At 37.7% G+C, this 27,418-nt stretch overlaps 1 protein-coding gene and 2 pseudogenes across 8 annotated transcripts in view; all 3 read left to right on the plus strand.

The window, feature by feature from the left end:
• The window catches only part of ASXL2 (ASXL transcriptional regulator 2), a 138,436-nt gene that overhangs the window by 17,552 nt on the left and 93,466 nt on the right, over window positions 1-27,418 (plus strand). Inside the window, exon 1 of one of the 6 annotated variants that reach the window (XM_081265369.1) lies at window positions 18,149-18,260. The exons of the other annotated variants lie outside the window; for them this stretch is intronic. The gene's annotated coding sequence lies outside the window, so the exon portion shown is untranslated. Of the gene's footprint in view, window positions 1-18,148; window positions 18,261-27,418 lie in introns of those variants that run through there. 6 annotated transcript variants of the gene reach the window in all.
• LOC308632942 (eukaryotic translation initiation factor 2 subunit 3, X-linked-like) lies at window positions 18,128-19,525 on the plus strand (annotated as a pseudogene). The gene has a single exon. The product of its transcript is annotated as a eukaryotic translation initiation factor 2 subunit 3, X-linked-like (transcript).
• LOC308632422 (S-methyl-5'-thioadenosine phosphorylase-like) lies at window positions 21,028-21,937 on the plus strand (annotated as a pseudogene). Its single transcript has one exon. The product of its transcript is annotated as an S-methyl-5'-thioadenosine phosphorylase-like (transcript).

Genomic DNA, 27,418 nt, shown 5'->3' on the forward strand with positions numbered 1-27,418 from the left:
TTGAAATGTGGGCTAATGGCATGGGTAACCTCTTCAGGGAAATAATAATGGAAGAGTTTCCAAATACAGGAAGCATTGAAAACTCCAAATAGACAGAATCCAAAAGAACCTCTCCATGACATATTAAAATTGCCTAATATGTAAAACAAGAATAGAAATTTATTTTTTTTAAAACATTTTAAAAATATCTATTTATTTTAGTTTTAGGTGGGCACAATATCTTCATTTTATTTTTATGTGGTGCTGAGGATCGAACCCAGTGCCTCATGGCATGCTAGGCGAGTGCTCTACCACTGAGCCACAACCACAGCCCAAGAATAGACATTTAAAAGCCTCAAGAAAAAAAAAAAATCAGGTCACATTTAGTGGGAAGCCAATCAGAATTACTTCTGATTTTTCAACACAAACTCTGAAATCCAGAAGGGCTTGGAATGCTGTGTTCCAAGTACTGAAAGAAAATAACTTTTTCAGAGTAGTTATGTAATTTTGCATTCCCACTACCAATATATGTGAAATTCATTTGTGCTGTATTAATTTTTCTTTTTTTGGTCTTGTGGTTGAACCCAATACCTCAGGCAAGTGCTAGTAGGCAAGCACCCTATCAGTGGATTATATCCCTCATCCTTGGATTTATTTTCTTGCTATTGTATAGTTTGCTTTTTTGAGGGGGGGATACCAGGGATTGAACTCAGGGCCACTTGGCCACTGAGCCACATCCTCAGCCCTATTTTATATTTTACTTACTTACTTACTTATTTATTTATTTTAGTTGTAGATGGACATGATACCTTCACTGTATTTGTTTTCATTTTTATGTGGTGCCGGGGATCGAACCCAGTGCCTCTCATGCTAGGTAAGTGCTCTACCACTGAGCCAAAACCCCCGTCCTTGTATTTTATTTAGAGACAGGGTCTCACTGAGTTGCTTAGCACCTCGCTTTTGCTGAGGCTGGCTTTGAACTCGCGATCTTCCTGCCTCAGCCCCTGAGCTGGGATTATGGGCATGTGCCACCATGCCTGGCTTTGCTGTTGTGTTTTAATTCTTCATGTATTCTAGATGGAAGTCCTTAGTTGCATATGTGATTTATGAATATTTTCTTTCTGATTTTAGGGAATAGTTCTTCATAATTAATATTCTGACTTTTGTAGGTTTTTTGTAAACACCTATAATCTGGTTGAGGAAATTCCTTTTAGTTTATTATGTGTTTTGTTTTAATTATTTTTAGTTGTAGATGGACATAACACCTCTATTTCTTTTATTTATTTGTTTGTTAATTTATTTATTTCTATGTGGTGCTGAGGATTGAACCTAGTGCCTCACATATACGAGGCAAGCACTCTGTCACTGAGCCACAACCCTAGCCCTGCCACGTGTTTTTAAACTTTTGAGTTGTGATGGATTTTTTCCAATGCTTTTTATGAATTGATGGAATCATTTGACTTATATCGACTGCCAATATGTTGGGTGACATCAATTTTCAACTCAATTAGTGTTAGCCTTTGCATTCCTGGAAAAAAAATCTCATTTGGTTATAGTGCTTCATACTTTTCACATAATAAATTTTTCTGTTATTTGTTTTTGTGGTGTTGGGGATTGAACCCAGGGACATTCTACCCTGAGCTGCATTCCTTGCCCTTTTTATTTTATTTTGAGGCAGGGTTTTGCTAAGTTGCCCAGGCTGGGCTTGAACTTGGAATCCTCCTGCTTCAGCCTCCTGAGTTGTTGTGATTACAGGTGTACACCACCATGCCTGACCTGTAATTTTCTTTCCTTTTCCTTTTATTCTTTTTTTACCCTAAGTACTGGGAATCAAACTCAGGGCCTTACACATGTTCGACAAGTACTTTATCAATGCACTGTCCCTTTTAAATTTTTGAGGTCCCCGCCTCTTCCTCAAGTGCTGGGATTGAAACTATGGCTTCCAGCATGCTAGGGAAATGCTCTTACCAATGAGTCATCTCTCCAGCCCCCTTTTAAACTTTTGAAATAGAGTTTTACTAAGTTGCCCAGATTGGCCTGGAATTGTGATCTTCCTGTTTTCATTTTAGATAATGTTGTGGCCAAAATATCTGATGAGAACAACTTAGAGGAGGAAAAGTTTATTTGGTGCTCATGATTTCAGAGTTTTCAGTCCTTAGATGGCCGACTCCATTGCTCTAGGAATAAACTGAGGCAACACATCATAGGGGAAGGGCCAGAAGAGAAAAGTTCCTCAGCTCATGGTGGGCTCAGGAAGCAGAAATCAAGTGAAAGGGGAAGGGGCCCCCAGGATGATGTACACTTCCAGGGCATGCCTACAGTGACCCACCTCCCCCAGTCAAGCCCCACTTGCCTAACTATCTAGTTAGGATGGCCCCAGGAGCTCTCATAATCTAATCGCCTCACCTCTGCATTGACAGGAGCTTTAGTCCAAACTATAACAGTCACTATCCCTTTTTTAAATTAAAAAATTTTGCAAGGGTTTTGCTAAATTGCTTAGGGTGTCGCTAAGTTGCTAAGGCTGGCTTTGAACTTGCGATCCTCCTGCCTCAGCCTTCTGAACTGCTGGGATATGGGTGTGCCACCGTACCTGGCTTAAGTACCTTTTTTTTTTTTTAAAGTAGTATGGGGAGATAGAGTTTGTAGTGCATGATATTAAAATGTATTGCAGAGATACAGTAAATAAAGCAGCATAGCATGGTACTGATGTGAGAGTGGAAAAGGCTCACTAGACTAGGTTTTAAAGTCAAATGGTCAAATATATGCAGGAATTCACTGTTTAAGTGTAGGTAGTCCTTGAGAAACCTAATTATCTGGAGGAAGAAAATTATATGCATGCTTCATACTGTATTCTGATATAAATTAAAGAAGGATTGGGATTTTTTCAGATTAAAAAAGCCATAAACTGGGGCTGGGTTTGTGACTCAGTGGTAAAGCGCTTGCCTAACAGGTGTGAGGTGCTGGGTTCAATCCTCAGCACCACATAAAAATAAAAATAAAAAAAAAAGGTATTGTGTTCACCTACAACTAAAAAAAAAAAAAAAAAGGCCATAAACTGTGGGTGGTGACATACACCTGTAATCCCAGCAGTTCAGGAGGCTGAGGCAGAAGGGTCATGCATTCAAAGCCAGCCTCAGCAATTCATGGAGGCCCTGAGCAATTTAGGGAAGCCGTGTCTCAAAATAAAAAATAAAAAGAGCTGGGGAAATAGCTCAATGGTAAAGCACCTTTGGGTTCAATCCCTGCTACCAAACAAAAACCCCAAAAGTGGGTGCCAATAAGGTAAATAAATATTTGCTTTGTGGTGGTGAGAGAGGTAATATGTATTGGGCTATATAAATGTATGTTTACAATAAAAGTAATGGATGTTGTGGCTTAAAATAACCCAAATACTTCAGAGTATAAAGACAATTCCAGGGGCTGGGGCTGAGGCTCAGTGGTAGAGCCCTTGCCTAGCATGTGTGAGGCACTGGGTTCGATCCTCAGCACCACATAAACAAATAAACAAAATAAAGGTATTGTGTCCATCTACAACTAAAAACATATTTTACCAAAAAAAAAAAAAAAGACAATTCCATCTTTTCAGAGTTGTAAATACTGCTAATGGTTCCTAAGGTATATATTCAAACATTTTCTTTACATAAATATAGTGCTCTCTTCCTTTAATAATTTAAGAAGTTAAGCTATACAGTTCTGCAGCTTTCATTTTTCAGTTAATATGCGATTATGTTTGCATATCTGTATGTAGAGCACTATGATTTGTTTCTCAAAACATTTAAAAATGTTTAAAACCCTATGGTGAATTTGAAAGATTTTTACAGTGAGTATTCACATACTCACTACCTAGATCTTATTAACTTTTTACTCTCTCTCTCTTTATCCACATAACTCTTTCTAGAATCATGGGCAGTGTATCATAACATAACATTTGCTGTCTTAACTTTTTTTTTTTTTTCCTGGTACAAGGGATTGAACCCAGGTGAACCCAGGGGTGTTGAACAACTGAGCTACTTCTCCAGGCCACCCCCCCCCCCTTTTTTTTTTTTACTTTTGAGACAGGGTCTTGCTAAGTTGCTTAGGGCCATGCTAAGTTGCTGAGGATGGCTTTGACAAACTCGTCATCCTCCTACCCATCTCCTGAGTCATTGGGATTACAGGTGTGCATCACCACACCTGTTTAACCATTTTATAAATGTCGAGGTGTCAATTATATTCCCATTCTTTTTTTTTTTTTTTTTTAGAGAGAGTGAGAGAGGAGAGAGAGAGAGAGAGAGAGAGAGAGAGAATTTTTAATATTTATTTTTTAGTTCTCGGCGGACACAACATCTTTGTTGGTATGTGGTGCTGAGGATCGAACCCCGGGCCGCACGCATGCCAGGCGAGCGCGCTACCGCTTGAGCCACATCCCCAGCCCCCTATATTCCCATTCTTGTACAACTGATCTCTTAACTTTTATCTGCAAATGGAAACTTTATACCCATTAAACAACTTTTTTCTCTCTTCCTCAACTCCTGATAACCACTATTCTACTTTTCATTTCTGAGTTTGACTCTGAAGACCTCATCAAAGTGAAAACATGCAGTATTTGTTTTTTTGCAACTGACTCATTACACTTAACATAATGTTTTCAAGATTTAATCCCAACCATTTGAGAAGTGAGGCAGGAAGATTTGCAAGTTCAGAATTAGTCTTAGCAATTTAGTGAGACTCTGTGCAATTTAGGGAGACACTGTCTCAAAAAAGGGATGGGGTTGTGGTTAGTGATTAGGCACCCCTGGGTTCAATCCCTGGTACGGGGGGGGGGGGACCTGTGTTGTAGTAGGTATCAGAATCCCCCACCCCATACTATGGGGGAAATGAATCCAGGGGTGTTCTACCTCTGAGCTACTTCCCTAGCCCATTTTATTTTTTATTTTTGAGGCAGGGTCTCACTAAATTGCTTAGGCTGTTTTTGAACTTGTGATCCTCCTGCCTTAGCCTCCCAAGTAGCTGGTATTATAGATCTGTACTACCTTGTCCAGCCAGATTTTTTTTAAAGATTGAATAATATTCCATTGTGTGTATATGTTACATTTATTCTTTCAGACATTTATGGACACTTGGTTTGCTTCCATAATTTGGCTTTTGTATATAATGCTGTTATGACCATGGGTGTATAAATATATTTTTGAGACCCTTCTTTGAATTGTTTTCTTTTGTATATATGACCAGAAATGGTGTTATGGGATTATATATCCATTTTAATTAATTAATTGATTGATTAATGAATTATTTCTAGTAACAGGGATTGAGCCCGTGGGTATTTAACCCCTGAGCCATATTCCCAGCCCTTTTTATTTTATTTTATTTTTTTAAAGAGAGAGAGAGAGAGAATTTTAATATATTTTTTTTTTAGTTATCGGCGGCACAACATCTTTGTTTGTATGTGGTGCTGAGGATCGAACCTGGGCCGCAGGCATGCCAGGCGAGTGCGCTATCGCTTGAGCCACATCCCCAGCCCTCCCAGCCCTTTTTATGTTTGATTTTGAGACAGGGTCTTACTGTGTTTTGGAGGCCTCACTGAGTTGCTGAGGCTGGCTTTGTACTTGTGATCCATCTTCCTCAGCCTCCTAGGTAGCTGGGAGTATAGGTGTGCAACACCATGCTCAGTTCCATTTTTAATTTTTTGAGGGACTGCCATACTATTTTTACTTTCTATTTGTCTGCATCATTTTATATTCCCATTAGTCCTGCATACCTACATTGTTTTATTTTGTAATTTTGATAGCAGCCATTATAATCAGTGTGAAATGATAACTTGTGTTTTCGATTTGCATTTCCCTAATGATTAGTGATGTTGAGCATCTTTTTCTATGCTTATTAGCCATTTGTATATCATTTTTGGAGAAATTTCAATTCAAATTCTTTGTCCATTTTTGATTTGGGTTATTTGTTTTGTTGTGGACTTGTAGGAGTTCTTCATGTATTTGTACATCCCTTATCAGATGACTTCATTAGTTGTCTTTTCATGATGTTGATTTTGATACACAGAAGTTTTAATTTTTTATATAGTACCGTTTGTTCGTTTGTTCTTTCTTTCTTTTGTTCTTTCTTTCTTTCTTTCTTTCTTTTTTTTTTTTTTTTTTTTTTGGTACCAGGTATTGAACCCAGGGTTGCTTTATCACTGAGCCTTAATTCCCCCACCCAGCTTTTTAAAAATCCTTTTCCAGACAGGGGAGCTAAGTTGCTTAGGGCCTTGCCACATTGCTGAGGTTAGCCTTGAATTTGAGATCCTCCTTCCTGAGCCTCCTGAGTTGCTGGAATTATAGGCCTGTGCCATCACACCCAGCTCTGGCTCTGGTCCTCTTTTTGATGGAGGCATATTCTTTTGTTATTTGGTTATTCAGCAGTCTGATTTACTAGTTCCTTAGGGGAATTCAGATCATGTCCAGATTTATAATGTTACAAATATGGCTTCAGGAAATATTATTTACATATTTTTTTACGTACTTGTAGCAGTATCATAATTAATTTTTGTGTTGAACTTGATGGGTGAAAGGTTGTCCAGTTAAGGCTGAAGAGTGCCCAATTGTGCTCAAAAGGGATGTAAGATTTTACATCATTGGAGGATAGCCCTTTGTACCTATGGTAAGTCACTAGATGAAAAAAATCTGTTTTTATTTTGATTTCATATTTATGTTTATATGGCTGTGGTTTAGCGTCTTTTTTACATGTTAATTGGCCACTTCTGTTTCTGTTTCTCTGAATTGTTTCTGTATCCTTTGCCAGTTCTTTGAATTGTTGGTGTTTTTCTCATTGATTTGTTACAGCTTTGTCTATGTGTGATATGTTTTCTAATCCTCCTCCATTTTTCTTTAGACTTTGTTTATGACTATGTTTGTGTATGCATACCCTACATGCATTTCTATTATTATTATTATTATTAATTATTATTATTATTATTATTATTATTATTAATTATTATTATTATTATTATTTTGGCTCTTGAATTCAGGGGGACTCGACCACTGACCACATCCTCAGCCCTATTTTGTATTTTATTTAGAGATAGGATCTCTCCGAGTTGCTTAGCACCTCGCTTTTGCTGAGGCTGGCTTTGAACTCGGGATCCTCTTGTCTCATCCTTCCGAGCCTTTGGGATTACAGACATGCACCACTGTGCCCGGCCTCATGTTTATTATGTTTTTTGTCACATTTGTAGATATTTTTCCTTATAAGACTCAGGGTTTTGTCTCATTTTTTTTGAAAGCAGGCTTAATAAAAGTAAGATAGAATCCATTAAAGTCAAGACTTTATTACCTAAAAATGAAAAAACTTCTAGGTCAAAATATTACTCCTGCATGATTAGAAGTGTAGGGAGGGTAAAAAAGGAGAAAAATCATCCAAATCTTTTACTCAGTGGCAAACATCATTGATATTTCACCATACTTATTTTTTTCCCCTAGTCTTTTCTTCCTACTTGATTTTGTTTTAGTTTGTGGTGTCATTATTATGTAATGTGGTCACTGACCTTGAAGAGATAACTCCCCCCACTGGGGATTGAACCCGGGGTACTTTGTTTTTGAGCTACATCCCCAGATTTTTTTAATTTTAATTTTTATTTTGAGGCAGTGTGCCTAAGTTGCTGGGGCTGGCCTTGAATTTGTGATCTTCCTGCCTTCTGGATTACAAGTCTGTGCCATCATGCCAGGCAATGACACACTTTTTTTTTGTTTTGTTTTGTTTTTAAACTAAGAAGGAATAGATGTCTCTTAATACTTGTGAGCTGGAGTAAAGGGAGTATTGATATTTAGAAAGTCATTATGATGAATTCAGAAACCTGGTCATGTAAAAGTGACTGCAAGTTGTATTTTATTTCCCTTCTATTGTACAACTTTCCTTCACTGTTTAGTAATGTTCTCTTTTAGCATTGCGTTTGCTTTTTTCTTTTAAACATGCAATGGCAGACATAGAAAAGAGTATTTTATTCCACATTTGAATTGGAGCTTTAAACAGAAATCATTGCGCCTCTGGGAGTGTGCTGTGCATAGTGGTAGCAGTGTTAAACATACAGAGAAAACAGTTTTCTCTGCAAAGGAAGATAAAATTCAGTAAATCTCTGTTTAGTTGCCCTTCTCTACTTCAGAAGGCTTCCTTCTAGTTCTATCCTGAGTAAAATCTTGGCTATTTTGGGCTGGGGATGTGGTTCAAGCCGTAGCGCGCTCGCCTGGCATGCGTGCGGCCCGGGTTCGATCCTCAGCACCACATACCAACAAAGATGTTGTGTCCGCCGAGAACTAAAAAAAATAAATATTAAAAATTCTCTCTCTAAAAAAAAAAATATCTTGGCTATTTTGCCTCAATAAGTACATTTCATTATGTGGAAAGATAACTAGTTACAATAAAAAATGATCAATTAATTGCTGCGGTTGCTCATTTTAAGTACTTGTGTACTTGTGTATGTGTGATGTTTTCTTTTTTCTTTTTAATTTTTTAAATATTTTTTAGTTTTTTGGTGGACACAACATCTTTGTTTGTATGTGGTGCTGAGGATCAAACCCAGGCCGCACGCATGCCAGGCGAGCGTGCTACCTTTTGAGCCACATCCCCAGCCCATGTGTGATGTTTTCTAATCCTCCCCCCATTTTTTTTTTAGACTTTGTTTATGACTGTGTTTGTGTATGCATACCCTACATGCAATTCTATTATTATTATTATTATTATTATTATTATTTGGAAAGATAACTTGTTACAATAAAAAATGATCAATTAATTACTGCGGTTGCCCACTTTAAGGTAGTTGAGAAGGAAGAGTGGCATTGAGGATGAGAGCACACTTCCCAGGAGAGGTGAGATTTTATCTGGGCTTGGTTGTTTTGAGCAAGAATGTGGAAGCACTGATTATGTTTGACATCTGGAAAATTGCATTTCAGAGACAATTGCCTTGTCCTGGTAGCTTCAAAGCATTTCTTTGACTGGTTTTTGGGAATATTTCATCAAATAGTTTGATAATTTGCAAAACTTAAATAAAACAGCATGTGAAAATTTATTTTTTTTTGCTTGTATGGTTGAAAGCTTTTTTTCTGACTAGTAGGCTCTAATTATTGCCAGCCTATTCAGCATAGTTAATTTTATGTTAATCTCTCTGTATGGATTCTGTATATAGATATGGCCTCTATTCCAGTTTTTTACCCCCAGTCCTGGGGATTGAACCCAGGTCTTTAGGTACTAGGCAAGCACTCTGGCATTGAGCTACATCCCCAGCCCAAAAATTCTTTTCTTCTTCTTTTATTTTTTTAAATATATTTTAGTTTTTGGTGGGCACAGTATCATTATTTTATTTTTATGTGGTACTGAGGATTGAACCCAGTGCCTCATGCATGCTAGGCGAGCACTCTACCACTGAGCCACAACCCCAGCCCTTAATCTTGTTGTATGGATAATGGGCACTATTTTAAGAACTGTTTCGAAAGTAGTAGAAAACCTATCCCACAGTGGTAGAAGGAAGAAAAGGGAATTTATTGGTTTGTTACTGAAAAGATCTCAAGGAGGAACTTTGATATGGTTGAATTCACTGTTTAAATAGAAGCATCATGAAGATTTTTTTTCTTTTTTCTGCTTTAGGATGTTGCTTTGGGCCTTAATGGACCAAGAAATCTGTTGGCTTCAGCCTCATGTCATCAGGTTTAAGTCCAGTGGCTGCTGGAGTGAAAATAAAAAACTATTTCATCTCGTTGTACTCCTGCCTTGGCTTGAGCTTGCCCATTTCTAAACCAGTTACTCTGGCCAGGAGGATGGAAAGTGCTAATGCTTTACTGTTAGTGTTGGTTCCCACTTTGTAGAGTGAGCACAGAGGAGGGAATGAATCTTTTTCTCACAAGAATGTTGAATGGGCTGGGCATGGTGGTAAATGCCTATAATTTTAGCACCTTGGGAATCTGATGCAGGAGGATTGCAAGTTCAAAGCCTTAGCAATTTAGTGAGACCCTAAGCATCTTAGTGAGAACCTTATCTTAAAAAAAAAAAAAAAAAAAGGGCTGGGAATGTAGCTCAGTGGTTAAGTGCTCCTAGGTTCAAACCCCAGTACCCCACCCCCCAAAAAAATTGAATATCCTTAAATTGCTAAGAACACAGCGTACCTTAAGCATCATAGGGTCTGTGGCCTCAGTAGCAACTACCAATAATAATTATACTTTTAACTGAGAAAGGTTTTCCTATCATTAGGCTGTCAAAGTCATCTGTACCTTTAAAAAGTATTTTTTTACCAATAAAAATAACACTTTTGACTGAGAAAGATCTTTTTTTACCTATCATCAGACTCTCAAAGTGGTCTGTACTCTTAAAAAGTATTATTTATTTATTTTGTTGAAGTGCTGGGACTAGAACTAGGGGCCTCACATATGCTAGGCAAGCACTTTGCCACTGAATGTGTGGGCATGGTGGTACATGACTGTAATCCCAGCAACTCATCTGTAATCCCAGCAAGGCAGGATGATGAGGCAGGAGGATTGTAAGTTCGAGGTCAGCCTCAGCAATTTAAAATTTAAAGATTAAAATTTAAAAATTAAAAGGGCTGGGAATCTAGTTCAGTGGTGAGAGTGTCCCTGGGTTCAGTTCTCTGTAGTGCCCCAAATACCCCCAGCCAAAAAAAGTATCGATAGCGGGTCTAGGGAGAAAATGTCATTTTAACTGACGTCTGCAATGAACAGAGGAATTCATGAGAATCATAGTTGAGGGGTAATAGAATTGGATTACTGTAATCTAGTGACAATAAGGTGTTGAAGACAGTGTAGTGTATATTGGTTAGTCTTAATACAGTGCGTATTACCTGACTCACTAGTTAATAGAACTATAGTAATGCTTAAATGTTTGTTCAAATAGATTATTAAAAGAAAAATTTCTGAAGAGTTTAAAGTTACTTTTTTTTTTTTTTTTTTTGTGGTGCTGGGAACCCAGGGCCTTGTGTGTGCGAGGCAAGCACTCTACCACCTGAGCTATATCCCCAGCCATAAATTTAAATTTACATTTTTAAAATCAAAATTATTATTCATCAGCTTTTATAACATATAGTCACAAGTGAGAATTGTAGTATAGGGAAAGTTGGAATGAGAGATGTAGCCTACCACTAATTAGGACCTGAGATTTCTATACCAGCTCAATTAAAAAAAAAAATTTTTTTGTAGTTGCAAATGGACAGAATGCCTTTATTTGTTTATTTTTATATGGTGCTGAGGATTGAACCCAATGCTTCGCACGTGCTAGGCAAGCACTCTGCCACTGAGCTACAGCCCCAACCTTACCAGCTCCATCTTTAAAGTATGTAGTTTAGTCCATATTTTTATCAGGGGTGGCCCAACATCCCTAGAATTTTAAGCTCACTTTTTACCTTAAACATCAAGTCCTTTTACTGAGATTCTTTTGTAGAGTGATACTAACATTGTTGGTTTCCTACCCATATCCCTTCTTTTTGGTTGACTGAACCTAGTATGAAATCTTGATCTTCTAATGTGGGTCAAAGTTGGTTCTTTAAGACAACATGAAACTATAATGTTCCTAGGTGAGGAATGTTTTAAGGAAATGTCTTAGAATTAGGGTTTTTAAACTTTTTTGTTAGAGATTTGTCATTTTTTTTTTTGTGAATTATGGATACTTTAAGTTCTTCCTCTCTTCCAACAATTGTCTTACTGATGTGGGTTGTGGAAAGTTTGAAAACAGAAAAACAAAGAAGCAGGGAAAAAGTAATCTTAATTTTTTTTTTTTTTTTTTGAGAGAGAGAGAGAGAAAGAGACTTCCAATATTTATTTTTTAGTTTTCGGCGCACACAGCATCTTTGTATGTGGTGCTGAGGATTGAACCTGGGCCGCATGCATGCCAGGCGAGCGCGCTACCACTTGAGTCACATCTCCAGCCCAGTAATCTTAATTTTATTATATAATTACACTTAATGGCCATAGTTCCCTTTTGGAATTTGATGAGAGTTATGAATCTTCTTCCCCCAAAAGATATAAACAGTAAATAACTATATATGATTCTGAAACCTGTTTATCATAAGCTTTTTTGTTTGTTTGTTTTGTGGTGCTGGGGATTGAACCCATGGCCTTGTGCATGCAAGGCAAGCACTCTTTTACTTGAGTTGTATCCCCAGCCCTATCATGAGCTTTGATTATAAATTAGTACTTTGATCTAAGATCATACTATTAACATTTGGACATATATTGGTAATACTTTAAAAAAAAATGTTCAATACTGGGGATTAAACCCAGGGCCTCATGCATGCTGGGCAAACTCTCGACCACTGAATACATCCCCAGCCTTTTTGTTTTTATTTTGAGGCAGAGTCTTCCTTGAACCTGGAATCCTCTTCCCTCAGTTCAGCCTACTATCTGGGATTACTATAGGCATGCGCTGCAACACCTGGTTGTTTATAATCCTTCAGTATTTTTTTCTTCTGTATTTTGTATTTAGTTTTGCATATCATAATCACTTCTTCATCATTGAAAACTCTGCTTTAAAAAATATGCAAAGAAGGGGATCCTAAGTTATACTCCACATATGTGTGATATTTCAAAGTATACTTTACTGTCGCTTATATTTAAACAGAACAAATGAAAAAAAAAAAGTCTTAAAAAATACACACATACATGTTTGCTGTGCTGGGGATTGAACCCAGGGCTTTGTGCATTCTAGGCAAGAGCCCTACCACTGAGCTACACCCCCACCTCCACCCAAAATACTTTTTATGATAATATATCTCCTTTCTCCCTCCCTCCTTTTTTCCTCCCTCCCTCCCACCTTTCCTCCCCTCCTTCCCTCCTTCCTTCCATTGTTGATGGACAAAATACCTTTATTTTATTTGTTACCTGCTAGGCAAGTGCTCTGCCATTGAGCCACACCCCACCCCAATATATCAGTTTTCAATTTAGTTCCTTCTATGTTTCAGACATTGTCTAATTTGAGGGGCACAGATGAGGAGTCTGTGGTCTCACATTTGAGGGGTACAGATGAAGGAGTCTATATAACTTCCCTTAGTTAAAGAGATTTGCTCTTGGGGCTGGGGATGTGGCTCAAGCGGTAGCGCGCTCGCCTGGCATGCGTGCGGCCCGGGTTCGATCCTCAGCACCACATACAAAGATGTTGTGTCTGCCAATAACTAAAAAATAAATAAATAATAAATTAAAAAAAAAAAGAGATTTGCTCTTTAACTCTTTGAAAGGGGAGTTAATTTATTTTGTTGTCTTAATTTTTGGTATTTAGATTTGTTTATTTCCATAACTGTTACTAATTCTGCAAAATCCTCCTGCCTAGGGGCTGGGGTTGTGGTTCAGTGGTAGAGCACTCGCCTAGCATATGCGAGGCCCTGGGTTCGATCCTCAGCACTACATAAAAATAAATAAACAAAACAAAGGTATTGTGTTCAACTACAACTTAAACAAACAACAAAACCCTCAAACAAACAACAAAACCCTCCTGCCTAGACCTCCTATGGGTTTCTGCCATTCTGCTTTTATAGATCATTACAAGGAAAGTTACTGGGTAGGAGATGTCAATCTTTGAAACCTTGTGAAGTCACATGTTACCAAATTACTTTCAGAAAAGTGTATCACTTAACCTTCTTAGCTGTTTAGTGTATAAGGTGCCTGATTGTCAACCCTCAAAGAATAGAATCTTAGGTGTTTTTAAAGTCTTTGCTATATTTTATAAGACAGATAAACTTTCAGGTATAAAAAGGAATGGAAAAGATATGTCATCTACAGAAAGCAGCATGAGCAAAGGTGGGATGTTGGTAGCATAAGAGATGCTGTCTCATAGCTACAGTGAAAATCAGTGGCAATGGTGTTGCAGGATAAGAAAGACTGCGATAGTTTGTTCCTTACATAGGTTGTGCTCCACATGGAGTCCTCTCATCACCAAGTGTAGACAGCATGTGGCAGTAGTATCTTAAGAAGGTTAGTGGAACAAACTGTAGTCTCTGCTGCAGCAGCTTATTTCAAGACCACTTTGATACTCACTGTCTCTTTCTACCATCAGCCATTCTAGATTTCCCTAGTCTTTATTAGACTTGAACTGATCAAGGTGCTTGCCTGAGATCGTTATTCCTGAGGAGTCTGAATATGTTTGCCTTTTCCTTATCATGCCTTGGCCTTGGTCTGCAGTTGCCTGCTTTCACTAGGTGTGGAAAAGGTGTGTCACTGCACCCCACTCCAGTATTAACTCCAGTATAAACTCCTGTGGTCAATTACCTCTCCAGTGTAATAACTCCTTTTTTGTCAGCTCCTTCATTATCATGAACCAAAATAACCCAGTAGTTGTTAAGTTCAGATTCAGATTAAAGGTTCTCTGATAAAAATATTTCATTCTGGGGTTAAGGATCTCTAACCCTAACAGAGCAGAGATGAGAAATAAATTGTTTTATTTGGGGCCAAGCCTATTCCATTCATACCTCTGTATTGTATGTACTCTAAGGATGCATTTACTACATCTTAGAGGTCATTTCCAGTCTTCTCTCAGGTTTACTACTTATTGATATAGTGTCTGGTGATATCAGTTATCAAAGTCCATTGTTATACTTACTTTTGCCTAAAAAGGGTCACCTAGGTCTGAGGTGATTTTTATGCCCCATGTTAATAAAATCACAAATCCCTGGCTAGTGGTGCTGATGGAGGCACAGAAAGCAGGGAGGGCAAACTCCTCTGACAACTATTCCAGATTCCTGTCCCCTTCAGACTGAAACAGGTCCAGTGTAATTACCTTGTCACCCAAATGCTTGGCTTATCTCTTTGAAGACCTGTAACATCTAGGGGGCTCAGAGTTGGCAACTGAGCAGGAGGAGTAGCTCTGTCATTTATTAGCGGATGTGATCTTGGACAAGTTATTTAATTTCTCTGTGCCTCAGTTTTTTGTTTTTGTTTTTTTTGGTACTGGGGATTGAACTCAGGGGCTCTTGACCACTGAGCCACATCCCCAGCCCTATTTTATATTTTATTTAGAGACAGGTTCTCACTGAGTTGCATAGCACTTCACTGTTGCTGAAGCTGGCTTTGAACTTGCAACCCTCCTGCCTCAGCTTCCCAAGCTGTTGGGATTAGAGGCGTGCTCTACCATGCCTGGCCTGTGCCTCAGTTTTAACATGGAAAAATGGATTATAATATCTATATCATATTATTCTAAAGATTAAATGAGCCAATATATGTAAAGCACTTAGAATAGTACTGGGCACTTAAAAGCTAGTTGAGTAATTCACTTTTTTTCAAAAGTATTTTTAGTTGTAGGTGGACACAATACCTTTATTTTTATGTGGTGCTGAGTATTGAACCTAGTGCCTCACATGTGCTATGCAAAGCGCTCTACTCCTGAACAAATCCAGCCCCAGTATTAACTTTTTTTTTTTTTTTTTTTTTTTGGTATTGAGGTCACTGAACCACACCTCCAGCCCTATTTTGTATTTTATTTAGAGGCAGGGTCTCACTGAGTTGCTTAGCGCCTCATCTTTGCTGAAGCTGGCTTTGAACTCATGATCCTCCTGCCTCAGCCTCCTGAGCTGCTGGGATTACAGGTTTGCGTCACTGCACCCGACTCCAGTATTAACTTTTATTGTTACTAAGTCTAAATTTAGAGTTTTGGGAGATTGTCTTGAGAGATTTTTTTTTCCTTGAGAACTAGACTTCTCAGATAATCAGGTAAAAAGAATACAAGATAAGAATGGACTAAATGAGGGTGACTTGTAGAGCTTTCAGAATTGAGAGACCTTTAGGTAAAATCTATACATTTGAGCTTTTGAAGCCAGTGTGTGTATTCTCTGTATATCCATGGGTGCCTCTTTGTATAGATCAGTATTTACATGTACTCACTCCCCCTTTTTTTTTTAAATACCTTTATTTTTTATGTTTTTATATGTAGTGCTAAGAATTGAACCCAGTGCCTCTCACATGCTAGGCAAACGCTCTGCCATTGAGCCACCATCCCAGCCCCTCCATGTACTCCCTTCTTTATTTTTTTTATTTTTTATTTTTTTAGTTGTTGATGGACCTTTATTTATTTTATTTATATGTGGTGCTGAGAATCGAACCCAGTGCCTCACATTGTGAGGCAAGTGCTCTACCACTGAGCCACAACCCCAACCCCTCACTTCTTAATACATTAAAATTTCTGTCCCCAAGTCTATAAACTTATTTGTATTTGCCCTTAACTTTTATCTTTAATTTCTGTTTAAAAAAATAGGCATTTTTAATGTTGTTTAAGGCTAATCTTGCCACCCATGTTCCAGATTCCATCAGTAAATTAATAGATGTTTTAATCTCTGTGATAGGCATTGGTAATATACTAGATGAGCAAGATAAGTGGTCCTAGCCCTCATGGAGCATACATGCTAATGGGGAAGACAAGTAAATTAAAGTGCAGCTACAAAAAATAGAGTGTGAAATGCAGTACTAGGGATATATTGGATGCGACTATAGGAGCATAATTATTTTTGAAACCATTGGAGGGTGAAATGCCTAAGGAGAGTTTTGAAGAGAAGAGAATCCTGAAGATGGGTAAATGTTATAAGATTGTGGAGAATGAAAAAGTTGCTGGTACAGAGGTAGGAAGGAACCAAGGAGAGGCTGGTGTCATAGAAGCCACATGGAAGAGTGTATCACTGGACAGAGGTAGTGATCAACAGATACTGCTCTGCAGTCTGGTAGGGCCCCTTACCCTCTTTCCTATGAGGGTATTTGGCTCTATTGATTATCCCTTCTGTCTCAATTCCAGATATTTTTTGTTTTTATCATGTGCTTAGCTCCTAAACTTCCATAGTGAGAAAGTATATAGTAAGTTTGGTAGGTGAGGAATACCATATCCTCTGAATTCATTGTTTCCAAGTGTAACATCTTAAGTAGCACAAGTTCTAATGAGCTTAATCAAAATGATAATGAATTTATCAAAAACTGTATCTGAACCTAATTTGCTTCTCATGTTAGGACAGGGAGAATTGGGATAGTTTGGTTTACTTGGGTTTCCTTTTATCCCAGTATAGGAAACTTGTTCAGCTCTTTTGACAAAACAGTTATTCCTTGACTTTTCCCATTTCCTTCACTGTTCTTTTTTTTTTTAATATTTATTTTTTAGTTTTAGGTGAACACAATATCTTTATTTTACATTTATGTGGTGCTGAGGATCGAACCCAGTGTCTCATGCATGCTAGGCGAGCATGATACCCCTGAGCCACAAACCCAGCCCCACCTTCACTGTTCTTGAAGAGTTGTTTTATCTTTCTGTTCCATCTATAATAGACTTTCATTCAGTGCTAAGACCTCACAAGTCTGATTTCTTTGCTCCTAATTAAATAGAATCTGAACTTCCAAAGCTTAAGATCTCCTCTTGCTAACAGCGTATTTCTGTTCTTTTTTTTAAAGAGTATATTCTCCCCCCGCCCCCCAATACATTTAATTTATTTATTTATTTATTTTTGTGTGGTGCTGAGGATCAAACTCAGGGCCTTGCACGTGCGAAGGGCTCTACCCATGAGCCACAACCCCACCCGCGTATTTCTGTTCTTTAAGTAGGTAAACTTTTGACATGTTGACCCCTTACCCTTAGAATAATTTCTGAGGCACCAAAGTGTTATGGTTTTCTTCCTATCCCCCACCATTCCTTAGTTTAGTGTTTTTTCTTTTCTGGGTCTTAAACATTAGTGTGTTCTATAGCATAACTTTTATCTTTTCACTTTTCAAATTTCCTGGTTCACTGTTATGGAATTATTTATCCTAATTAAAGCCTTTGGACAGTAAGTGAGCCTTATAATACTGATAGGAATTTATAAAGATTATCATGTTATTTATTTAAACATTTTAAATATAAAATAAAATCATCTAGGTTATGCAAAATTTATACTGTATTTCTTGTGTATCTGGAATTAATTTATAAATGCACCAATTTAAATATTGTTATTTAGCTAGAGTTGGACTCAAATCTTAGAAGCTACCTAGATTTTTTCTTAAGTCTCAGAAAATTTTAAAATCCTTTTTGTTAGCTGAAATGAGAACCTGCAAGCTAAGAAGTAAGTACATTAAGCACTTTAAAAACATATTTAGTTGTACTTTCTCTGTAGTGTTAATTTTAAATCTGAGTGATTATTCATATTGCCACATAGTAGTTTCTAAAAATTGTGTTTTGTCCCTCTCTGGGCAAGATGGCTGGGGGCAAGGCTGGAGCGACTCTGGGGCAGACGCACCTTTCTCGGCAGAATCTCGCCACCTTGGATGTTACCAAGTTGACACCACTATCACATGAAGTTATCTGCAGACAAGCCACAATTAATTTAGGTACAATTGGTCATGTAGCTCATGGGAAGTCCACAGTTGTAAAAGCCATTTCTGAAGTTCGCACTGTCAGATTCAAAAACGAATTAGAAAGAAACATTACAATCAAGCTTGGATATGCTAATGCAGAGATTTATAAACTTGATGACCCAAGTTGTCCTCGGCCAGAATGTTATAGGTCATGTGGAAGTAGAACACCTGATGAGTTTCAGGGACCAAAGGGAACTTCAAATTAGCCAGACATGTTTCCTTTGTTACTGTCCTGCCCATGATATTTTGATGGCTACTATGCTGAATGGTGCAGCAGTGATGGATGCAGCTCTTCCTTTGATAGCTGGTAATGAATCTTGTCCTCAGCCTCAGACTTCTGAACACATAGCTGCTATAGAAATCATGAAACTGAAGCATATTTTGATTCTACAGAATAAAATTGATTTGTCAGGCTAAAGAACAGCATTTGTACATGGTACAGTAGCAGAAGGAGTTCCCAGTATTCCATTTTCTGCTCAGCTGAAATACAATATTGAAGTCATCTGTGAGTATACATAGTAAAGAAAATACCAGTATCCCCAAGAGACTTTACTTCAGAACCCTGACCTTATTATTAGGTCATTTGATGTTAACAGGCCTGGTTGTGAAGTTGATGACCTTAAGGGAGATGTTGCTGGTGGTAGTATTTATTCCAAAAGAAGTATTAAAGGTGGGCCAGGAGATAGAAGTCAGACCTGGTATTGTTTCCAAAGACAGTGAAGGAAAACTCATGTGTAAACCAATCTTTTCCAAAATTGTATCCCTTTTTATCAAACAATGATCTTCAGTATGCTGCTCCAGGGGGTCTTACTGGAGTTGGAACAAAAATTGTCCCCACTTTGTGCCATGCTGACAGATGGTGGGGCAGGTACTTGGTGCTGTTGGAGCTTTACCTGATATTTTCACAGAATTGGAAATTTCCTATTTCCTGCTTAAACGACTTCTAGGTGTACGCACTGATGGAGACAAGAAAACAGCAAAAGTCCAAAAACTTTCTATGAATGAAGTGCTCATGGTGAACATAGGATCACTGTCAACAGGAGGGAGAGTTAGTGCTGTCAATGCTGATTTGGGCAAAATTGTTTTGACTAATCCTGTGTGCACAGAAGTAGGAGAAAAGATTGCCCTTAGCCAAAGAGTTGAGAAACATTGGTGTTTAATTGGTTGGGGTCAAGTAAGAGGAGTGACAATCAAACCAACCATAGACGATGACTAAAGAATCCCAGTTAAATAATGCATTTGGATGGGGCTGGAATTTCTCTTAACAACCTGGGGGTATATTTTCAGAGCAATACTATGGAATTAATTTCTCAGCTCATTACCTTAGTAGGTAGCTGTAAGGTTATTCTTATTTTTTGATGAAAATTTAACCTCTAGCACTATTACAGCATCTACAATAGTGTAAAAATTGGTGTAATGTTGGATTGAATCTACATTTTAACAGAAGTTAAACATTCCCAGGAAATGTATAATTTATACATCCATGCAGGTTTGAAATAAAACCGTTTGCCACAGCCAGCCTTTGCTGTAGCACGCATGCCATGGAATCTGTTTGAAATAAAAAATTTTCCTCTTCAAAAAAAAAAAAAAAAATGTGTTTTGTAGTTTCATAAACAATTCTAGTGGAATGAGTTTTTGTGTGATAAACACTGCCCTCCTGTGGTTAGAGTAAGGTAAATGCTTTGCAGACTGCTCTTTCCACTCACATTAAACTTGTGGTAATAGAGGTAGTACTTTTTAAAAATATTTATTTATTAGTCATAACTGGTCACAATACTATTTATTTATTTATTTATTTATTTATTTATTTATTTATTTATTTATGGTGCTGAGACTTGAACTCAGGGCGTTGCACATGCTAGGCAGCTCTACCGCTGAGCCACAACCCCAGCCCTTAGAGTGTAGTACTTTAGTCAAAAATATATGGCCATATTGTTTCTTTCCCCTCCCTCTCCCTCCCCCTCCCCCTCCCCTCCCTCCCCCTCCCTCTCCTTCTCCCTCTAGCATTTCCTTAATTTTTTCCTCACTTATGTTTTTTTTTTTTTTTTTTTGCATTAGGGATGAACTCCGTGGTACTCAACCACTGAGGTACATCCCCAGTCCTAGTGACAGGGTCTCACTGAGTTTCTTAACACCTCACTTTTGCTGTGAATGGCTTTGAACTCACAGTCCTCCTGCCTCAGCCTCCCTGGCCTATGTGTATGCTTTGTTATGTGAATTAAATAGAGTTGAAAGCAAAAATTACTAAGCTATTGAAGGGGAGGGAAGGTATATTTAATTGTAGAAGTGCTAAAAGAAAAGAGTAAGCAGGATGTGGTGGCACAGGCCTGTTGTTATTCCAGCTACTTGAGGCTGAGGCAGGAGGATTTCAAGTTCTGAATTAGCCTGTGCTACTTATGAGACCCTGTCTCAAAAAAAAAAAAAAAAAAGATTGGGAAATGTGATAGAGCACTTGCCTAGCATGCACAAAGTCTTGGATTCAATTCCCAGTACCGGAAAAAAAAATTACAGTTCATAACCTCTATGGAAAATGAATAGTAATAAAAAATGAATAATAAACTAGAAAAAGTGTTTTATTGTATGTACAATAGCAAAAGTTTTAATATGAAATACAGAGCTGATACAAATGGTGTATAGACCAAGGTCATGAATAACCAGTTCACAAGTAAGGAAATATAGGTATTAAAGTACAAACATTAGGTCTTCACCCAGTGTGCTTGCCCATAGCATCTTCCTTCCCATGCAGACTTGGCTTCAGGGTTCCTTGCTACCATGGCCTGTGATGATTGGAATAACTGGCAGAACAGGCCTGGATGATCTAGAAATTTTAGTAGGAAGAACTGAAAAATGTGCTGATAGTACATCTGGTACCTTAATCTGGGGGAAGATAAAAAATATTGATTGCACCCTCCTTGCAAGACATGGGAGGCAGAGCACCGTCATGCCTTCAGAAATCAACTACTAGGTGAATGAATATCTGAGCTCTGAAGGAAGAGGACTCTACACGTGTCATACTGATGACAGTTTGTGATCCTCGAGGGAGGAGATTCAGCCCAGAGATAACGTTATCATTGATCAGTTCATTGACAGGAGCATTCCAAGGCCCCAAAGCTTCTATGATGGAAGTTATTCCTGTGCTAGAGGAGTGTACCATTTTTCATTGGCAAAGCCATTTTGCCCCCCAAGTGAGAGAGGTCCTCATAAAAGCACATAAGAAACTAGGACTCTGGTGGCACTCAAAGGAAACAGTAGTCAAAATTGAGGGATCTCGTTTTAGCTCCTGAGCTTGTGTTCCACAACTGGGTGTGGTGGGGTAGGGGAGTAATTGGATGCTCTCAATATGATCACAGTTTCAGAGGTGCTTCTTGCTGAGGAGACTGGAATGTAGGCATTGCCATGGCAACAGATTATGATTGCTGGAAAGAGTTCAAGGAAGCAGTTTTAGTTGACTAGATTTTAAAGACCTTGAAATAAAATGCCAGTAAAGCCAAAAGTTTACTCTCCTCACTACCATACCTCAGATAGGGCCCATAGAATGATCAGAAACCTTTCATACACATATGGCACAGTTTGCTGGTTTATTACCAAGATGCTTTTCTTCTTTCCTCAGAAGAAAAGACTTTCCAGTCATTTTGGGTATTTTGTTTTAACTTGAGGGGGGAAAAGGTCTTGGGGAAGACATGCAGCTTTCATGTTCTTGCCTGTAAAAGAAGAAAGAAAAGACATTGCATGTATTGGAGACTCCACCTGAAAGACTTGGACTTATTCCTGAACACAGAGGAAAAGCAAAATAAACATGGGGGAACTCTTGCATTTTTGGGGAAAAAAAACCTAGAAGGTAACATTCTCACCTTGCCTCCCCTTACTAAATTTGCAACAATGAAGGTTGGAGGGTGATATTCACTTTCTTGTGTTGCCAAGAAATATGAGGAAGTAATGGGACACTGGCTTTTTTTTTTTAAAGATAGAGTGAGAGAGGGAGAGAGAGAGAGAGAGAATTTTAATATTTATTTTTTAGTTTTTGGCGGACACAACATCTTTGTTTGTATGTGGTACTGAGGATCGAACCCGGGCCGCACGCATGCCAGGCGAGCACGCTACTGCTTGAGCCACATCCCCAGCCCGGGACACTGGCTTTTATTGTGAATGGGTAAAATCTTTGTGGAGAGCAGTTTGGTAAAATTCATCAGAAGGCTTAGAAATACTTATGCATTTTGTTGGGTACTCCTAGGAATTTCTCTAAAAAATTCTGAGATACATATAAAAAATTATGAAGAGGAATATTTAATAGTTATTGTTAGTTATAATAACAGGTATACGAAACTATCCAACAATTGGAGGTCAATTATGGTTTAATTAGATTGTAAAACAGTCAGCTGAGGATCATGTTTTCATGTAATATTTAATGTCCTAAAGAAATGGTTGCTGTATGATATGAAATGGAAAAAAGTAATTTCCAGTACTGGTTTTGTTTTAAAATGCTATGCAAATGTAAAAAGACTAGAATGAAATATACATACTATTTTGTTATTGTAGTTGGGAGAGGAATACTAAATATTATTTTAAAATTTTCTTTGTATATTCACATTTTTGTGCAATTATTATAATAAAATAATAAAATCATAAAAGTAATTACAAACATCATTAGACTTTATACTAGTATTGCGTAATGTGATTGTCATAATACATAAACCATCATCACTCATAACTTTTGGAACATGCTAATTTGGAAAGTCAGCTAATTTTTCTGAAATGGGGAAATATAGTAATAGAATCAAGTGCTAAGGGACATCAGTCAAACACTTAGTAATTGGATTCCAAGGAGGGAAGAAAGTGGGGCACAAGCAATTTTTGAAGACCTAATGATAAGAATGCTCCAGGAGTCCTGTGAATAAATGTCTAGCAGAAAATTACTTCTTGGCATATGATAATAAAAGTGGTAAAAACTAAAGCAAAGAGTAACAGAAAAGCAGAAGATTGGTTGGGGAATAAGGGATGCCCCTCTTTGTTACTAGCAATTTACACTGAAGGAATGTTAAATTAAAATGAGTTATTTTGGAAGAAAAATAATTTCAGATGGAAGCTTGAAGTGGTGCTGAACAGATGCAAATTCTTAGAAGATGCAAATAAGTACATAAGTCTAAGTGCCTACTATTTACAGCAGCAACAAAAATGTCATGTAAGGTGAGGTCAGGGCAGTAATTGGGGTTAGTGTTCTGAATTCTTTGATAATTAGGAAAAAAAGATAAGACAGAAAATTCCAATTCGGGAAATTAATCAATACATTTTCAACTAGCACACACGTGAAGGAAGAAATTATGATTCCATTTAGAAAGCCATTTGAGCTGATAACAAAAATACTAATTTTAATACTTGTGGGATATAGCAAAAGCTGTGAATAAAAGGAATTTATGGCCTTACATTAATCTGTTAGAAGAGAAAGATGATGAGAACAACCAGTATCCATCTCAAGAAGTTCCTCTTTTAAAGAGAAACACATAGGAAGAACATTTATACCAGAATTGACTTAAAAAGATGTCAGTTTTTTGGTAGTACTGGGGATTGAACCCAGGCCTGTGCTCTACCACTGAGCTATATCTGACCTCTTTTTAAAATTTTAATTTTGAGTCAGAGTCTCACTAATTTTCCCAGATTTACCTCAAATTTGAGATCCTCGTGCCTTAACCTCTTAAATAGCTAGGATTGTAATTGTGTGCCAGGATGCCTAGCAGAAGATGTCAATTTAGTGCAAGTGTTTTGTTAATTTCCTTCATCTTAGAACATCCTGATTTCTCTCTCTCTCTGTCTCTGTCTGTCTCTCTCTCTCTCTTTTTTTTTTTTTTGTGATGCTGGAGATTGAACCCAGTGCCTGGTGTCTGTGAGGCAAGCACTGTACCAACTGAGCTATATCCCCAGCTCTCTCCTTTATTTTATTTTTTTAAAATATTTTTTTTTTTAGTTGTAGATGAACACATATCTTTATTTTTTATGTGGTGCTGAAGATCGAACCCAGTACCTCACATGTGTGAGGCAAGTGTTCTAACAATGAGCCACAATCCTAGCCCTTTCCTTTATTCTTAAAGGATATTTTTGCTAGATATAGCACTTTGGGTCGGTAGTTTTTTTCTTCCTGCACTTAAAAAAAAATTTTTTTTTGTATTTTTAGATGGACAGAATGCCTTTATTTTATTTATTTTTATGTGGTGCTGAGGATCGATCCCAGTGCCTCACACACGCTAGGCAAGTACTCTACCACTGAGCCACAGCCCTAGTCCCTTCTTGCAATTTAAAATATTCCTCCACTGGGCTAGGGTTGTGGCTCAGTAGTAGAGTGCTTGCCTAGTGTGTGTGAGGTACTGAGTTCAACTCTCAGCACCGCATATAAGTAAATAAAATAAAGATCCATTTTAAAAAAATATTCCTGCTGCTTCCCTTCATGATTTCTGATGAAAAACCCATAGTCATTTGAATCATCATTCTCCTAATTGGGAATGAGTTATTTTTCCCTGATGGCTTTACAGAATTTTTTTTTTTTTTTAAGTTTTCAGTAGTTTGTGGTGTATCTGGGTATTTGTCTTGTGTGACATTTGCTGATCTTCTGAAGTTTACTGCTGTCATCCCCTCCAATATGTTTTCTGTAATACACTCTGTCTTATCCCTTTGTGACTTTGATAACATGAATGTCAGGGCTTTTGATTTTGACCCATTGACTGTTCATTTCCCGCCCCCCCCTTCATCACTCTTTTCTCTCTTTTCTTCATTCTGCTATTTAGTTCTCCTCCTAAGAAACTTTTAGTTTTTAAGTTTTGGTTATTGTAGTTTTTCATTCTAAAATGTTATATATAAGTACAAATAAATAAAACATGTTAATTTGTCTCAAGAATATTCACTCTTGAGTCTTTTGCTTGTTTTGTTTTTGAGAGGGAGTTCCTTGCCTCAAATTCCTGAGTTATAGTGATCTCCTTCCTCAGCCTCTCAAACTGGGACTAAAGGCACTGGCCACTCCTAGTTACCCTGACTTCTTGAAGTAAAGTTGTACTAGCTGCTTTTAGCAACATTTCCTTGTTTTTGGTTTGTTGTGTGTTGCTTGTCATTTTTTTTTTTTTTTTGTCAGTTATTGTTCTTTTCCTAGTCTATGTGTTTAGAGACTTTGGATTATATATTAGACATTTTGATGCTGTGTTATGATACTCTTTGTACTCTTGTTTAAATTCTAGGGAAAGCTGATTGTGGTGGTGTGTACCTGTAATACCAGCAACTTGGGAGGATCATAAATTTGAGGCCAGCTTGTGATTTAGCATGACCCTGTCTCAAAATGAAAAATAAAAGGATTGCTGATATAACTTACTGTCCCGGGGTTCAATCCCTGGTAACCCTTGATCCCCCCTCACCCCAAAAAAAATATCCTATGGAAAATGTAGACTCTGTAGGGTTTTTTAAAGCAGGATTTGACCTTATTAGGTTCAAGTCACAAGTTTCTGTTCATCTTCTGTGCACTATAATTCCAATATCTAGTTTTCAGATCCTTTGCATGGTTACTTGGATCTGCCCTGCATTTGTGTCACCTTGTGGCTACTTTGCATGTTTGGTATTGGTATACTTGATAGTAATGTTGGTTAGGGTCAAATCCACAGATGTATAGCACTGGGTGACCCCAGGAGTAAAGTAGAACTTCATGATAAGCTGGATGCAGTGACACACACCTGTAATCCTAGTTACTTAAAGAGGCTGAGGCAGAGGATTACAAGGGCTGGAGGCCAGCCAGGGCAATTTGGTGAGACCCTGCCTCAAAGTAAAATAAAAAAGGACTGAGAATGTAGCTCATTGGTAAAGTGCCCTTGGGGATTTGGGAGAGTACCAGGAATTGAACGCAGGGATGCTTAAGCACTGAACCAGATCCCCAGCCTTTTCAAAAATATTTTATTTATAGTATAGAAAAGGTCTTGCTGAGTTGCTTAGGGCCTCCCTAAATTGCTAAGTCTGGTTTTGAACTCTCAATCTTCCTGCCTCAGCCTCCCAAGATGCTGGGATTACATGCATGTGCCACTGTGCCCGGTCTCTGACACTTTTGGAAAAACTGTGTAGAGATTCCACAGAAGATTAGAAATGGAACCACCATATAACACAGCTACTAGAAACCCTTTCTTGTAATCTGGCTAGAAAATTGGGTTTTTTATTTTTATCTTATTTTTAAAAATCTTTTTAATACATCATAATTATGCATAATATTGCGGTTCATTCTGATGTAATCATACATGCATGAAATGTAATTTGTTCTACTTTAGTTCCCAATATTTTCTTTTTCCTTTCCCTCTTTCCTCCTTGATTCCCTTTTCTCTACTGGTCTTCCTTCTTTTTATTTAGCTCTTTTTTTTCCCCCCAATTAGTGCTTTATAGATACACACATGAAGGTGAAAATCACTGTGGAATATTCCTATATGTATGTACATAGCATAATTTGGTCAGTTTCATTCCATAGTTCCTCCTCTTTCCCATTCTTTTTCCTTCCTCCTTAACCCTTTTTCTCTACTCTTCTGGTTTGCCTTCTGTTTTCATGGGGCAACCCACCCACTTTTCCTTATTTTGCTCTTCCTTCCGCATGTGAGAGAAAATGTTCCATCTTTGACTTTCAGTCTGACTTAATTTCACTTAGCATGATGTTCTCCATTTCCATCTGTTTATACCAGCAAATACCATAACTTCATTCTTTTTTATGACTTAGTAAAAACTCCATTGTATATCCTTACCACATTTTCTTTATTTATTCATTTGTTGAGGGACACCTGGACAGGTTCCATAATTTGTGAATTGCACTATTGTGAATTGCACTGCTATATACACTGATATTCTTGTATCAGTATAATATGTTGATTTTTGTTCTTTTGGATAAATATTAAAAAGTGAAAATAGCTGTGTCATATGGTGGTTCCGTTTCTAGTCTTCTATGGAATATTAGCTTTTCAAAATGGTCATACTAATTTGCAATCCCACCAGCAATTTATTTTTTGGTATTGGGGATTGAAACTCATGGTGCCTGACCACTCAGATACATCCCCAATCCTTTTTATTTTTGATTTTGAGACAGGATCTTGCTAAGTTGCATAGGGGCTCATAAGTTGTTGAGTCTGGCC

Source organism: Spermophilus citellus (assembly GCF_964194105.1).
Source record: "Spermophilus citellus genome assembly, chromosome: 13".
Lineage (NCBI taxonomy): Eukaryota > Metazoa > Chordata > Mammalia > Rodentia > Sciuridae > Spermophilus > Spermophilus citellus.